This window comes from Cnephaeus nilssonii (assembly GCF_951640355.1).
Source record: "Cnephaeus nilssonii genome assembly, chromosome: 6".
In the NCBI taxonomy this organism is placed as follows: Eukaryota; Metazoa; Chordata; class Mammalia; order Chiroptera; family Vespertilionidae; genus Cnephaeus; species Cnephaeus nilssonii.
In genome coordinates, this window is record NC_137077.1 from 66,930,872 (window position 1) to 66,948,541 (window position 17,670).

Genomic DNA, 17,670 nt, shown 5'->3' on the forward strand with positions numbered 1-17,670 from the left:
GCATTCTGATTAGGGAGCTCACACCATTTTGGTGTTCAGATCCTAGTATGAATGTAAATTCTAAAGGGCTGGCCTGTTTGAGATTTCTTCTCCTGTGTGCTAAATGTGGTCAACTGTGGTGAAAGTAAGTTTGAACTCCTTATCGTCCCTTCAGAGGGTATCTGCATCTGTCTAGTCTTTTTTAATGAGGAAGGGTGTGTCTCTCAGCTGAGCCTAGGGTGCCACTGAGCAGTTTTTCCGGGTTCCAAGGTATTCCTAGGTGAGTAATGGGGTGATCTAAAAAGCCCCCTGATTTCTAGCATATTGATGGATGGCAATTTATTTCCTATTGACTGTGTTTCTTGACTGGAATAGGAACCATGTTATCCCCTGCAATGCATTAGGTTGACATCTCTTGTAATTGAAAGCTGAACAGGTTTGCGTAGTAAAGATTGCTCGTGGACTTGTGTATGTATTAAGAAGAGGGAAAGTGGAGTAGAAGGAAAAGTGAAGAGGGCAGGCTGTAGTAGTTGCTGAAATCCCAGTGTGTTTAAGGAGCTTTACTAGTAACTCGGTCATAAGAGGGCTCCATTGAGTAAGCTGTCGGAGAAATGAGTGTTAGAACAAACACTTGCTGCCTGAGAAAACTGGCTCTCATTTTAAGCTGCATTTCCTACGGAAATATCATCTGTGATAATGGCTTAGATCATTTATTATGAAATCAGAAAGTGCATTCCCTGAGCCTACGTGGAAGGTATTGTCTATCAGGAAAAAAAAAAAAAGATAAAAACGATAATTAGAAAGTTTGCTTCAGGGTTGGGATCTGAAAGTGCAGAGAATGGAAAGGAGATAAAATGGTGAAATCATTTTCAGGGTCCAGCTTGTGTTAATTCCTAGTACAACACTGAAGAGAGCTGTTCACATTGGCAGCCAGATTTAGCTGTGGATATTGATTAATTCAGGCACAGTGTGGCTTGTCCCTGCTTGCAAGAGTCTGGTTGTGTAGTGGAGAATAAACAAGTGTCTATAATACAGGGGTGAATTGCATAGGCTGTTTCTGAGCTCACCAAGGCAGGGCAGCTAACCCACCCTTGGGGTGAGGGCATCAGGAAAGCATTTAGGAAGGGATGTAAGCTAAACTGAGCATCAGCAGGGAGTTTGGAGTAGGAGAGTGATAAAGGAAGACTTCTTAGCAGACATAGCAGCATGTCCAAACTTCTAGGGGTAAAATTATGGGAAATTATATGCCACTAACTGTATTAGTGTAGATTCTTGGAGCTATTATCTATCTCTGTCTCTCTCTGATGTGTCGGGGAGAGGTCCGCGTGGGAGTGGAACCAGGGAAGAATGAAAAGGGATGCTGCTGGGTAGCAAGCAGAGTTCAGGGAACTTAGTGAAGTGGAAATAATTAAAGGAGAAAACGAAAATGCTACAGCTGTAAAAAGAAAAAAAAAAGAATTGTTTAAAATCCAAATCCAGAAAGGGGGTTGGTGGGGGAGGTAAAAGAAGATAAATGGGGGTGGGAATCAATTGTGTTGAAAGGAGGAGACTTGAAGGGGTGGTGAACACACAATACAATATACAGATGATGTATGATAGAATTGCACACCTGAAACCTATGTAATTTTATTAACCAATGTCACCCCAATAAATTCAGTAAAAAATTAAAAACAATCCAAATCAAGAAGCTTACCATAGGTGTTTTTATTTATTTATTTTATTTTTTAATATATTTTTATTTATATCAGAGAGGAAGAGAGAGTGAGAGAGAGATAGAAATATCAATGGTGAGAGAGAATCATTGATCGGCTGCCTCCTGCATGCTCCACACTGGGGATCGAGCCTGCAACCTGGGCATGTGCCCTGACTGGGAATTGAACCGTGACCTCCTGGTTCATAGGTAGATGCTCACTCACCCACTGAACCATGCCAGCTGGGCTTACCATAGGTCTTTTTAGAAAAATAATTTTAAGGGAGCAGAGGAAAATGGAAAAAAAAAAAAAAGGGGGGGGGGGGAAAGAAATGAAATAAGGAGAGATCAATATTTTTGGCTAAGTTTTTGAAGTTAGACTCCCCCATTTTAGCCTACCCCTGTTCAGCTCCTAGTTAATTCTGTGTACTGTCAGAGGGTGTGGAAACACAAAGGCCGACTGAGATGATTACAAGAGAGAGCCCCTCAAGTACTTGCAGGAGTGAGGTAGTCTAAAAGAGAGGATGTGCTGGGATGGCAGTCAGCAGGATCAGCGTGCACCATTAAAGGGAGAAGCACTACTCAGCTCCAGCTGATTATTGGCACACAACAATCTTGCCCTCGTGTTACCAGGTCTCTGTTTTTTTTTTAAAAAATATTGACAACTAATTCAAACTTCCTCTAGTCTTTGCCCTTGCTTATATGACAGCTACCTCCGATCACTTGTGTTGTTAGAATCACTAAACTGCAAGCTATTTCGAATCTTCAATAAGAAATTACCAACAGTTCATAAAGTTTCCGTTTGTAACAACCCTGGGACATTCTCATTAGTTTTGAGTGAGAATATAAAATGCTAAGAGGAGCAGATATTTGCATTGGCCTCACAGTGCTGCCTCCGTTTGCAAGCGACCTACGTGGGGAGGTAATTCATCATGACGGATGCTTGGTGAGAGGGCTGAAACCAGATTTGGATTTTAATTTACCTTTATCTCTATGGTAGGCTCAGGTCTCATATGTGCCCAGGTTCTGCTTGTTTCTTTGGTGCTAAGACTCTTCTCTTTCTCTGAGTGGGATACCTTGTCCTTGAGTAACTGTGGTTGTGGCCAATGGGGAGCCTTGACCGTTCTGAGGGAGGAAGGAGAGTGGGGTCAAGGTACTTAGTTCCTTGGTTTCCTTAGGGAGTTTCCATTTCATAGAGTCGATGAGAAGTTTAATAATGTAAACTTAATACAGTCTCTGGAACATGTAAACACTCAACAAAACTTCTTTTATTTTTTTATAAGAATAATTAATATAGTTTAAGAAGTCAAATATTTCCCTGTTTCTTCTATGGGAGTTTTTTTCTCCAACTCCCTTTCTGAATTTTGTACTCTATCTTTCCCATCTTCCCTTGAGTCTAAGGGGGAAGGAGGTTGGTTTTATTTTATTTTATTTTTTATTAATCTTCACCAGAGGATATTTTTCCATTGGCTTTTTGACAGAGTGGAAGGGAGAGGCAGAGAGAAAGAAACATTGATGTGAGAGAGATACATCGATTGGTTGCCTCCCGCACGCACCCTGACCAGAACTGGGGATTGAGCCTGCAACGGAGGGACATGCCCTTGACGGAAATGGAACCCGGGACCCTTCAGTCCACAGGCTGATGCTCTATCCACTGAGCCAAACCGGCTAAGGCAGGAAGTTGGTTTTAGCTTTACAGCTTTTAGTTCCAGATTTCTGCACTATCCATTGTGGTTCCTTAACCCCATTCAGACTGTGAAAATGAGTTATCGCAATGTGAATGTGCCATCTTCTTCCTGTAAAACTCTGACTTTTCGATACTTGAAGCCATTGCCATATGTTGCCGGGACAACACCCTCTCTCCAGTTCTGTTTCAGCTGAGCCAATCTAGCATGCACTTCTGAATATACCACTTCCCTTCTAAATATCTCTCAGAATCTACAGCCTTTACGTTAATGCCCATTTACTGTATATCTTCTGTTTGACTCTTTTTCAATGACAACATTACCTGTCTCTTCTCCTGTCCTTGTCCTTCTCCAGTCACCGGTGGAGCTGGAGTGCTACTCCTAAGCAAAGCTCACCCCTTCCCCCAGCGGTTGATTTAAGCTTCCTCTGTCATTTGACACAATGGCTTTCATCTTACAAAATGCAGTGGTTAACTCTCTCCATCCATCTCACTTTACCTCTCAGGAGCATGAGTCGGTTGATTAATTTCTTTTAAATGAAACACTTTTTCCTTGCCTTCTTTTGCAGTACACTTTCCTGGTTTTTTCCTTCTGCATTGCCTGTTTTTTTGTTTTCTCAGTATCCTTTGATGGCTTCTCAGCTTCTTCTTTCCTTCTAAATATTGGAGTACTCCAAGGCTCTCTTCTTGCTTATCTTTTTTATATCGACTTTCATCTGGGTAATTTCACCCATTGTTTTGACTTTAAATAGTATAACCAAAGAACATGTATGCACATAAGCACAGCCCATGGACACAGACAATAATGTGGCGAAGGCCTGGGTTGGGTGGAGTCTGGGTGGAGGGGGGAAATGGGAGGCATATGTAATACTGTCAACAATAAAAAAATAAAAAAAATAATAAATAGTATCTATATTGAGAAAATTGTCATATTTATCTCTGACTTGAGCCCTCCTTGAGTTCTAGACTTCTATACTCAAAGTGCCAAATTCATGGTAGGTGCTCAGTGCATACTTACTAATTTAATTCCTGTTACCAGGTAAATGATATTCTACATCTTATTCTACCAACATGTATAGAAAGAGTTGATCTTTTTTTTTTAACACCAACCATCCTATCTAATAAAAGAGTGATATGCAAATTGACCATACCTCTACAACACCCACAAGCCACACCCACCAGCCAATCAGGAGCGAGTATGCAAATTAAACCAACCAAGATGGCTGCAGCCACAGAGAGAGCAGGAGGCTTGGGTTTCCCTGGCAATGGAGGAAGCCAAGCTTTCCGCCTGCCCTGGCCTGCCTTGGCCTCCGCTTAAGGCTACAAAGTTTCAATTATAGAAGATAAATAAATCCCAGATACCAGAGCCTCCTCTTGGGTCACTGAGGGGCATGGCCAACCTGCAAACCACCACAGGCCCCTCACCCAGGCCGTCCCATGCCTCAAGGGAACCCCCACCCTGATCCAGGACACCCTTCAGAGCAAACCAGCTGGCCCCCACCCGTGCACCAGGCCTCTATCCTAGCTAATAAAATAGTAATATGCAAATTGACTGTCACTCCAACACACAAGATGGCTGCCCCATGTGGTCAAAGATGATTGCCCCCATGTGGACACAAGATGGCCACCACAAGATGGCCAGCAGGGGAGGGCAGTTGGGAGGGACCAGGCCTGCAAGGGAGGGCAGTTGGGGTGACCAGGCCAGCAGGGGAGGGCAGTTGGGGGTGACCAGGCCAGCAGGGGAGGGCAGTTGGGGGCAAACAGACTGGCAGGGGAGCAGTTAGGCATCAATCAGGCTGGCAGGGGAGTGGTTAGGGGGCAATCAGCTGGCAGCCAGAAGCATTTAGGGGCAGGCAGGCAAGACAGGCAGGCGAACAGTTGGGAGCCAGCAGTCCTGGATTGTGAGAGGGATGTCCGACTGCCCATTTAGGCCCGATCCTACCTGGATCGGGCCTAAATGGGCAGTCGGACGTCCCTCGAGGGGTCCCAGATTGGAGAGGGGGGCATGCTGGGCTGAGGGACACCCCCCCTTGTGCACGAAAATTCATCTATATTTTAAAATAGAACTACATGAACTATCCTATCTAATAAAGAGGGATATGCTAATTGACCCTCACACCATCACAAAGATGGCGGCGCCCACAGCCAATAAGGAGGGAATATGCTAATTGAATGCCCCGCCCTCAAAGATGGCAGCGCCCACAGCCACAAGATGGTGGCACCCAGTCCCCTCAGCCCTGCCGGGGTGGCAGGTGCGTGCCTGCCTCCGGAGTCCCCCAGTCCCCTCAGCCCCCCAGCCGCCCAGGGCCGGCCCAAGGCACAGGCAAGCCTCAGATGGTGGCTGCCCAGCTGACGCCCGAGGTGCAGGCAAGCCTCAGATGTCAGCTGCCCAGCCGCCCAGGGCCGGCCCGAGGTGCAGGCAAGTCTTGGATGTCGGCTGCCCAGTCACCCAGGGCCGCCTGAGGCTCAGGTAACCAGGGCCGGCCGAGGCTTGCACTGCCAGCAGTGGCAGCAGCAGAGGTGTGATGGGGCGTTGCCTTCCCCTGATCGCCGGGTCACCTCCCACCCCTGAGGGCTCCTGGACTGTGAGAGGGGGCAGGCTGGGCTGAGGGACCCCCACCTCCAGTGCATGAATTTTCATACACCGGGCCTCTAGTGTTTTAATATTATTCCTTTCTCATGGAATTAATTGATTTATTCATGTAGTTATTCTATTACTGTTCCAAATGATAATTTTAAAAAAAGAAGTGAATATGTTATGTTAATAGCTTTATTTTAAAACTAGAGGCCCGGTGCACAAAATTTGTGCATGGAGGGGGGTTGTCCCTCAGCCCAGCCTGTACCCTCTCCAATATGGGACCCCTTGAGGGATGTGCGACTGCCCGTTTAGGCCCGATCCCACCGATCCCACCGGGATTGGGCCTAAACGGGCAGTCGGACATCCCTCTCACAATCCAGGACTGCTGGCTCCCAACTGCTTGCCTGCCTGCCTTCCTGATTGCTCCTAACCGCTTCTGCCTGCCAGCCTGATCACCCCCTAACCACTCTGCTGCCAGCCTGTTTGCCCACAACTTCCCTCCTCTGCCGGCCTGGTCATCCCTAACTGCCCTCTCCTGCAGGGTTGATCACCTCCAACTGCCCTCCCTTGCAGGCTTGGTCCCTCTCAACTGCCCTCCCTTGCAGGCCGGGTGCCTCCCAACTGCCCTCTCCTGCTGGCCATCTTGTGGTGGCCATCTTGTGTTCACATGGGGGCATGATCTTTGACCACATGGGGGCAGCTATATTGTGTGTTGCAGTGATGATCAATCTGCATATTACTCTTTTATTAGATAGGATAAAGTATGATATGCTATATATTAATACCTATATGCTTATTATATATAATATACTTATCTACATATAGTAAAAAATATAGGAGAAAGTATTTTGCGTATAATGAACAGGGCTTGACAACTAAGTATAATTCATAGTAAGTGAACAAACTTCTTGGAAGCGAGTGGAATGACATGATTTATTGAATACAATAGGATAAAAATATGACTTTTTACCTTTTCTCTTTTAGTGTTGTACTCTAAGGTCCCCAGCATTTTCTATTACAGCTTGCTAAAGTGTGTCAATAAATCTCTACATTTTACTCGCAATGTTATTTTATCTTTCTCTTGGACATCTGCTCATACTTCATCCTTTTGAGCATTTTTAAAAGACTGTTTCCCCCCCTACAATTTTCTGCTACATCCGATGACCAAAAAAGATATGTACAAAATAGAAAATAGGAGAAGTACGGCAGGGCTATTACATATGGTCCAGTCACATTAGCTTAGATCAAAAGTGTTTATTCTGATTTTTACCCCTCATGTCCCCTGGCCCTTGGAATCCGACTTTAGGCAAACCGAGCAAGCACAAGCTCAATGGGATAGTTACCAGCTAGCAGTTAATTTTCTTAGGACTCGAATTGAACCACATCTAGAGGGACGAGTTTGAGCACCAAATGCCAGCGCTAGTGGGAGATATGCACAAACATTTGCATGCTGTGAGACAGAGTCAATAACAAAGGGAAAACCACTTTAATATATGGCTAAAATTCAATTTCTAAAAAATGATTATAAAAATAAAACCTCAAGAGGGAAGGCTCTTGTAGATTATAAACTCTTCTGGAAAAACGCTGAGTTGCCCTTTATTAGCAGGTTGTGTCGGTAGCTGTGCTGACATGATTGAAGGGCTGGTTTCTATTGCATCGCTCTGGCTCTTTCCTAGTCCTGTGAATGCAGCAAGCTAAGATGTCCCCAGGCCTCGCCGGCCTTTGCAAACAAGGAGGTCATGGTGACACCAACACCTGCATTTTGCTGCTTGGCGTTGTTTACCTGCACAACTGCTGGGTTTCAACTTTCTCCTGCGGCCATTCAAAATCTCCCCTGTCTATTTCTAGGCATCTCTGGGGGAGTTCTCAGGGGACCTGAGGAACAAAGCCATTAATCTGCTTTTGTCTCTTTGATGTCTGCGCCCTGCGAGTCACAGGAGGAAGCATCTCACCACTGTCACTTCCTGATGCTGTGCTGAGAGCCTCAGTCCCTTCTGCTGCCCTTTCCCCAACTGTTCCACATTTTATCGCATGGGCTCCTCTCGGCCTGCATAAACCACAGGTCTCAGGGAGTTCCTCCTAAACACAACTCCGCTAGCTTCCACCTTCAAGCTTCAGCTGTTTTCCACCTTCTAGATCCTTCTCCCTGCCCTTTACACACACACACACACACACACACACACACACACACACACACACACAGTTCAGACACTCAAAAGCCAAACTTCTATAGCCAAAAAGCAAGAATTCATCCTTTCCTTCTTCCCTCCCTCCCTCCCTCCATCCCTCCCTCCCTCCCTCCCTCCCTCCCTCCCTCCCTCCCTCCCTCCCTCCTTCTCTTCCTCCTTCCCTTCCTTCCTTCCTTCCTTCCTTCCTTCCTTCCTTCCTTCCTTCCTTCCTTCCTTCCTTCCTTCCTTCCTTCCTTCCTTCCTTCCTTCCTTCCTTCTTCCTTTTTTTTTTGTAATCCTCACATGAGGATATTTTCCCATTGAATTTTTTAGAGAACGTGGAAGGGAGGGGGAGAGACAGAGAGAGACACACATCGATTGGGTGCCTGCTGCACGCCCCAACCAGGGCCAGGGATTGAGCCTGCAACTGAGGTACATGCCCTTGACCAGATTTGAACCCAAGACCCTTCAGCTTGTGGGCTGACACTCTACTCACAGCCAAACTGGCTAGGAAAATCCTTCCTTCTTTCAACTCTAGTGAATTGGGTGGAGGAGGATCAGAGTAAGTTCCATATATTTGCTATCATTTGCTCAGGTTCCACCATGAATGGCCAACATTCATGATGTATAGGAAGGGAAAATCAGAGTGAAGTGGTGGAATAGGAAAAGGGGGGTATAGAATAAGAAAAGAAGATGAGCCGAAACCGGTTTGGCTCAGTGGATAGAGCGTCGGCCTTCGGACTCAAGGGTCCCAGGTTCGATTCCAGTCAAGGGCATGTACCTTGGTTGCGGGCACATCCCCAGTAGGGGGTGTGCAAGAGGCAGCTGATCGATGTTTCTCTCTCATCTATGTTTCTAACTCTCTATCCCTCTCTCTTCCTCTCTGTAAAAAATCAATAAAATATATAAAAAAATAAAATAAAAAATAAAAATAAAGAAGAAAGCCGTTTTTTTAAAAAAAGAAAAGAAGATGGGAAGTTGAAAGGGAATGAGAGTGGCATGCAGTGGTGAAGGCTACAGACTGCTGGGCTTCACCTCCAGCTCTACCTCTTAGGTGACTTGGGCAAGTTACTCAGGTCCTCTGCACCTAATTTCTCTCATCTCTACATAGAGAATAATAATAGTATCTGCCTCACAGAGTTATGGTGAAGACTGAGTTGGTTAATATATGCCAAGTACTTATTAGATGCTATGTAAGTCTTGGCTATTGTTAATTATTATTATTTGCCATTGAGCCTGTAAATTCACCCTAGATTCTACTAGTATATGTTTGCTTTAATCAGGAGTTGAATTAATCTACAAATATCTGTTTTGAAACCACAATCAACATCTCTGGGTTTAGAGACACTTGTTTTCAGCCACCATTTGAGTCTTCAACACAGCTCATCAATGCTGCTCCTAGGACTTCTTGGAGCTCCTGGGCTTTCTGCTTCTCCAGGCTTGCTACCTCTGCCTCCCTTGACCTTTGCAAACCAGTCTCCTTGTTTGTCTCCCATCATGCGGAACTTGTAGATGTCTTCTGTTTAGCTGGATTTGTCGTTCTGTCCTCTCTGAGCCAGTCCTCTCCTGTTGTCGGTGTACCCTGCCATGACAGAATTGAATATTCAGAGACTAGAAACAGATGGATTATGAGGAATACGATATATTGTGCCCTTGCTCATCTTGGTAACAGGTGGCTGCTCAGCCAGCTGGGGTCTTTTTGAGGACACTCTCCCAGGCCTCCCTCTGACCATATGCACTCCAGCCCAGATGGTGACATGGTTCCCCAGAGCCCCGAATCAACTTAACGGGAGATGGCAGAGCTCTGTTGATTTTGCCTAGGGTCTAATACAGCATAGATTTTATTTTTTTTTTAAATTTTGCTTTCTAATTCAGGAAAAAGGAACAAACCTTATGTGAAAGTCATGTTCACAATGTGGTTTCAAATTCTCTCCCAGGAAGTCTAAATTTACGTGATTAAATTTGCATTCATAAATGCCAGGGCAAGAAAGCAAATTAATTTGTTTGTACAGTTGGGAAACAGTAAAGATGACTTTGGATAATCTAATGTAGTAGGTTATTTACTCTATCTGATTTCCCTTCCTAAAGATTCACTCTACATTAAAAATAGTAGCAAACATTTGTTACGTTACAGGTTCACCTTGGTAAGAGATGGAGGTAAGTTGCTGTCACATAAGGTTAAAACTATTTTACACTATATCCTGGAACTAACCCACTTTCAAACAAATGGCTTATAAGAATAGTACATATTTGCTTAAAGTTATCTCTGCTTACGCAGTGTTTTTTGATGCATTTATGCAAGTGTTGATTAAATCCTTCATGTTGATTGAATGCTTATGATCACTGAATTGTTGGCTAAGGAAATCAAGAAACAATTGTTTCAAGATCAAGGCATAGACATTTTTAAGGTTTAAAAAGAAAAAAAAAACACACCAATATGCCATTACTTAAGACTGGTTGAGAAATTTGTAATAACTGCAAATTAAATATTTTTTAAATTTTTTCCAGTTAATTAAAATATCTTATCTATTTACTTTTGTGTGTGTGTGTGTGTGTGTGTGTGTGTGTGTGTGTGTGTGTTTTGTTAATCCTCATCCAAGGATATTTTTTCCATTGAATTTTTTTTTTTTTTTAGAGAGTGGAAGGGAGGGGGTGAGGAAGAGAGAAACATTGATATGAGAGAGACACATTAATTGGTTGCCTCCCACATACACCCCGACTGACATGGGGGATCAAACCTGCAAGCCAGGTACTTGCCCTTGACTGGGAATTGAGCCCACGACTCTTTGGTGCACGGGCCGACACTCTAACCAGTAAGCCACGCCAGCCAAGGCTAACAATATAAATTTTTAATTTTAATATTTAAACAGAAACTTTGAAATATCTAGAACAACAAAGATTTAAAATTCCACAAAATAAATTTAAATATATATGTACCTTTTTTTCTGGTAGAGCAGGGTCTGGGTGTGTATCATTGGTCTATGACATGAAAAGCTTCAGCAACATTCTTTCTGAGTAACATGGATCCTTATTGAAATGTGTGTACCTGTTAATTTCCATTTCTAACCCTGGAGTTTAAGTTTAGTGAAGAGAAAAGAAAAGTTAGAAAAGGGAGGAAAAAAACACTGAAGGACAGAAAAATTGGGACAGCAGTAATAATATTGTCTAACCCTCAATATTAGTGTTAAAGGATCATATTTGTTAAAACGTAAAATCATGGTTTTCATACAATTATAAAATGAGTGTGTCAAACATTTTATTTAACTCATTAATTTATGAGGGAAACAGTATATGTTACAATTAGTTAAAAGGAGGATTCAACTTACAGATATTTATATTCTCTTTTGGACAAAAGCTACCTGCTTTTGTACAAAGAGGAATCATTTGCATAATTATGGAGAGGGAACTTTTTCATTACACCAGTTTTCTAAGTAGACTAGTCAAAGACAACCAAAGGTTGAGCTAGGCAGAACCCCAATTTCTTTCCTCTCCTTTTTGGTCATTCTAAAGTTATTCAAAAATTTTCCTGACATTTGTATACATAATACCTGTTGTGAACTGAATTGTCTCCAGATTCATATCTGAAAATCCTAACCCCCAATGTGACTCTATTTTGAGGTCTTTAAAGAGGTAATTAAAGTTAATTGCGGTCATAAGGGTACGAGCTTAATCCACTACGACTAGTGTCCTTAAAGAGAGTGTATGAGACACCAGGTTACTTACACACAGAGGAAAGGCTATTGGAAGACATAGTAAGGAAATGACCATCTGCAAGCAAGGAGAAAGGTCTCAGGAGAAATTGAACCTGCCAACACCTTGATCTTGGACTTCCAGCTTCCAGAACTGTGAGAGAATATATTTCTGTTGTTTAAGCCCTAGAAGACCAATTCTATACCTAAATCCAGCTATAATCTATGTAGGGCAAAAAGGGTCAATGGAAGTATTGCTTTACTCTAAAATTAATAACATTACTGAAACTTAGCAGCTGGCTGACCAGATAATTGATGCCTATCCATTGGTGCTGCCTGTCTAGCAGTCCCCACCCCCATGGCATTTGTCCCCTTCCAGTTTAAGAGGACACTAAATGTCAGATAAACACCATAGAAACAGGAACTCTCCCACTCCTTGTTGCTTCCAGAGATAGCTTTGCCTACCAACCCAGCATCCTCCTTTCTTGTTCTCCTCCATTTTTCCCACCTCTTCCCTCTAAAAACTTATCCTTTCCCCAGAGACTAGGCAGAGGATAAGCACCAAGATCTATTGGTGATATCATAGTACTGAGTGGTCTTGAATTTTATTTTAATTGGGTTTCCATAAAAAAAAAAAAAAGCAAACTGTTTTTGGCTGCTCTTTACTACCCAGTGAACTTGAAGGCCCACCTCAGAAACAGATCTGAGAGCAGCCCTACCCCCTGGTCAACTTGCAATCATAACTGTCCAAAAAACATTATCAGCACAATCTGAAACTCTTATTGTTATTCTTAAAGACTTCACTTCTCTTTTGGTACCTGCCTGAAGGCATCAGCACCCTTAGGCCTTTTCTTTATTTTCAACTTCTGCCTTACAAACAAGAATTTTGAAATCTTCTAAGGGGATGTTTCTGAGTCTATAACGCTTTTTGCCTCGAAAGTTTCCAGTGTTAGAAATTTCAGTAACACAAAAATATCGGGGATGGCGAGTAAGGAGATAAGTGGATCCGAAGCAACAATTTAACTGATGAAATTATAAAAAAATTATTTAAAGTCTCTGGAAATTGTTTTCCGGGTATAAAACAAATGGAGAAGCATACATTCAAGAAAATCTACTAAATCTTGGTAAAAGCAGGGGAGGCTGGTGTTTCAGTCACTACTTGCTCTGTCACCATTCTCATGTTATAAAATTCTACCTGGTGTTCTCCAATCTGGGCCGATATGGCCAAGGAGATGGGAGCTCCCTTTCTCCCCAGCTCCCAGTCTGAAGCTACAATTTCATCCCAGGAGGGGCAGGCTGCTAGCATTTGTTACCCCTCCCTACTCACTAGCCCCAGCTCTATTTTAGGCAGGCAATTTCAAGAGGACCAGATTGCCTTTCCTCCATCTGTGGCAGGATAGTAAGAAGTTAGGAAAATTTCTAGGCAAGTGGAACGGGGAAACTGAAACAAGAAAATTAAGCAAGGCCAAACAGTTTGGGTAGCTTGCAGCCAGCTTGTGAAACACAAGACCTTATCTTTCCCAATCAAGGACACTTGAGAGCAAACGGTTTATACCTTTCCTCCCTAACCAGAGAATATATAGCTTAAATCACGTTGGCCTGGGAAAACAGAGAACAAAGGCCCAATTAATGCCATTTGTGCCAGCTAAACCCAAAGACAGATAAAGTCTGGGGGACAAACAACAAAACCCCCAAAGCATTTAGGTGGTATTACTTGGGAAATGTTAGGGCAGGAAAGGGGGTAAAAGGGACAGAAGGGGGAGTTTTATCTCATCCACTAAACAAAGAAGTCAGCTGCCTTAGGACTTGCCAAACAAGATATATATACAAACATTCTGAGATAAGCCACAACAATGTCGGAGAAGACTGTGGTACCTAGTCTGCTACTCAAAATATCCACACAGAAGCTTTAAAACCTATAGAGGAAAGAGACATAAAACACTTGAACCCCTACCAGGCTGGGCACTCAGAGTAGTTGAGTTGCCCACTTGTGCTTTATGCCTAATGTATTCTTAATAAATTTGTTTACTTTGCTTTAACACTGCTGTCTGTCACTCATCTGAAATCTTCCTTGGGAGACTGATAAGAGCCAAGAAGGGGGCAGTTCCCCTCCAACTCAGGGGGCAGTCCCAGAACACAGTCAGCCCCCATTTATAGGGTGGAAACTCTATCTCAGGTGTGGCAGGCTTCTAATACTGGTACCTCAACCATACCCTCCACACTCTCTCATATGGTAGAAGTTTCCCATCAGGGAAGCAGAGAAGACCAGAGGCGGCCTTTCTGCCTTTATAAGGGTGAATAGCTCCACAGTTCTGGTTGAGGGAACTTAGTTATGTAATAGATTTAAAAATATATACCATGCAAAGAGTAACCATGAGAGAGTGAAATGGCTATGCTAATATTAGACAAAGTAGGCTTTAAAGCAAAAAATGTTACTAGAGATAGAGAAATTTTATAATGATAAAAAGGGTCAGTCTATCAGGGAGATATAACAATTTTAACCTTTTGCAATTGCTTGCTTTTTTCTAGATTCCTTTATTCTACTCGGGATTTAATTTTTTAAATACCCCAGATTTTACAAAGTGTGGCAGTAGAATAAAAAACTGGAGTTTCTTTTCATACAAACTTATTTATTTGGATTTTTTTATATTTCAAATTATTGATACATTCAAAGAGTATAAAAAGAGCTGCTACCGATGCTAACCGTGTCAAGTCACACTTGACATCCGAGTGCAAAAGGTTAAACCTATATCATCAAATATTTAATAATATTAACTTGATAAAAGAACAACAGTAGGCCACTTCTAAAAATATTTACAGATATTAGTAGTAAACATTAATTTCAACAATTATTGAGCACTGATATGGGCCAGGAACCGTAACAGACTTTGGGGACTCCAAAATATAGACAGCTACTCTTGAAGAATTCAGGAGACATAGGCATTTTAAAAATTGCTAATTTGATAATGTAACACAATAAGGGTTCTTAAAGAATATTTGAAAAATCCATTTCAATAAAAAGGACAATAATAAAAACAAAACTAATTTACTCTATTAATAAAGTCTTAAAAATGTCTTTATACCATTATTTTATCTTATCATCACAGCTATTTGTTATTATTCAGCTGGAAAACTTGAAGTTAAGAAAAGTCAATTTTAAAAAACTGATATGTAAATATGTTTACAATTATCAAAGGAAAAAAGTTGCCTAAAAACTATGTGAATTATGTGATCCCATTAAAAATGAATGAGGTTTTTGGAAGCATATAAAACCAGATGATAAAAGTAGTTATTCTGGAATAAATAGGATTGTAGGCTTTTTTTGTTTGTTTGCTTTATTCCTTTTTCTTGTATATATTTTTGGATTTTTTTCTAATGAACATGTATTGCATTGGATATATTAAGTTGACAAAACAATGAAGTGAGATCCCTACCTCATACTATAAACAAAAATTAACTCAAAATGGATCATAGATCCTAATATATAAAAAGCCAGGGGCCATCACGACCAAAACAACCAGACAGACAACTGAACAGCAGGCTGCTTGGGGAGACCAGGCCGGCAGGGGGGTTAGCGAGGGATGACCAAACGACTCACCAGCAGGCTGCGTGGGGCGACCAGGCTGGCAGGGGGTTAGTGAGGGATGACCAAATGACTGAACAGGAGGCTGTGTTGGGTGACCAGGCAGGCGGGGGGGGGGAGCAGTTGGGGGTGACCATGCCAGCGGGGGGGGGGGGGGGCAGTTGGGGGCAACCAGGCCAGCAGAGGGGGACAGTTAGGGGCGACCAGGCCAGCAGAGGGGGGCAGTTGTGGACGACCAGGCTGGCATGGGGGGCAGTAAGGGGCAACCAGGCTGGCGGGGGGGGGGGGGGGGGCAGTTAGGGGCAATCAGATTGGCAGGCAGAGGCGTTTAGGGGTGATCAGGCTGGCAGGGGGGAAGTTAGGGGCAATCAGGCAGGCAGGCAGGTGAGCAGTTAGGAGCCAGCGGTCCCAGATTGTGAGAGGGATGTCCAAGGGGTCCCGGAATCGAGAGGGTGCAGGCTGGGCTGAGGGACTCCTCCCCCCTACCTACCCCCCCCCCCCGTGCATGAATTTCATGCACCAGGCTTCTAGTCTAAATATAAGAGCAACAACTACATAACTCTTAGAAGACTTAGGAGTACATCTTTATGAGCTGGTCTCAGCAAAACCTTTTTAGTACAATACCAAAAGCAATAAAAGAAAAAAATAGATGAAGTGAACTTCATCAAAATTAAAACATTGTAGGTCAAGAGATAACAGTAAGAAAGCAAAAAGCCCACATAATGGAAGGAAATAGTAGTAAATCATATATTTGATAGGGACCTGTAGCTCTATATAAAGATCTCTTACAACTCAAAAAAACACTGAATAAGCCCATTTCTCCCGGGAAGCTATACAAATAATCAATAAGCCCATGAAAGATATTCAATTTATTAATCAATAGGGACATGCAAATCAAAACCACAATGTCATACTACTTCACACCCACTAGGATTATTAAAAAAAAATCAACAATAACAAGTGTTGGAGAAAATGTAAATTGATATCCCTATACATTGCTGGTGAATGTAATATGTCACATCTTGTTTTGAAAAACAGTTTGGCAGTTCCTCAAAATGTTAAAGATGGATTTATAGAATCTAGCAGTTGTACTCTTACTAGTAGGTATTTACCACGAGAAATGAAAACACACATCCACTTGTATATGAATGTTCATAGAAACATTATATTATTCATAATAGCCAAAAATGTAAACAACCCAAATGTTTAGTACCTGATGAATGGGTAAATAAAATGTAGTATATCTGTATAAAAGGAAATTATTTGGTAATAAAAAGAAATCAGGTACTGATACATGCTACAATATGAATAAATCTTACAAAAATTATGCTAAATGAAAGAAGCCAGTCACAAAGCATTAAATATTATATGATTCCATTATTATGAAATGTCCAGAATAGATAAATATATAGAAAGAGCAACCAGATTTTTGGTTGCCTAGAGATGGGGATGGAAGGAGTCAGGGACATTGAGGGTGACTGTCAATGGCTATCTATGGGTAACTTTTAGGGGAGACAAAGATATTTTCAAATTAGATTGTGGTGATTGTTGCACAATCCTATGAATATAATAAAAACATTGAATTGTATCCTGGAAATGGGTGAATTATATGGTATATGAATGATATCTCAGTAAAGCTGTTCAAAGTAACATAATATCTTTAGCTATCTTTGCTATCTAAAGTTAGCAAAGGCACTTTCCTAGACATTTCTCTTAAACTCACAATACATTTGTTGCTGTTTCCTAATTAATCAGTATCATTTTCAATGAATTTTGGAAGACAGAGAACTGAGGTTCAAAGAGAGGCAGTGACTTGCCCAAGGCCCCAATAACAGGGGTGGAACATGGATACTAGATGTGAACCTAGATCTTTTTATTCGCCAGGCTGCTGGCTATATCACACCTGCAGCTATTAAATCCCAACATGTTCCTTATACTTGTCTGAACGACGTACCTGGAAGGGCACCACAACTTTGTGAAGTCCAAAACAGGATTGTTTGACATTATTTGTATGCAACACCATAAAATTCAATTTGTTTAAATTTCTTTGAGCCAGTTAAAAGGATTACATGTGAGTTGAATAAAGCAATTAATTTTATCATGATATAACTCACATTACACGGACCACCTAACTGGAAACTAAGGGTAAAAAAACCTTTATATAACTAATACTCTCTAGATCTCCTTTACTTCTTTGTCCAAATTTATGGCATATTTACTAGGCTAAATTCCAAAATCAAAGACAAATTGAAAAGTGAGTGAAAACAATAACAGCTTTTTAAATCCTTGGTCACTCATA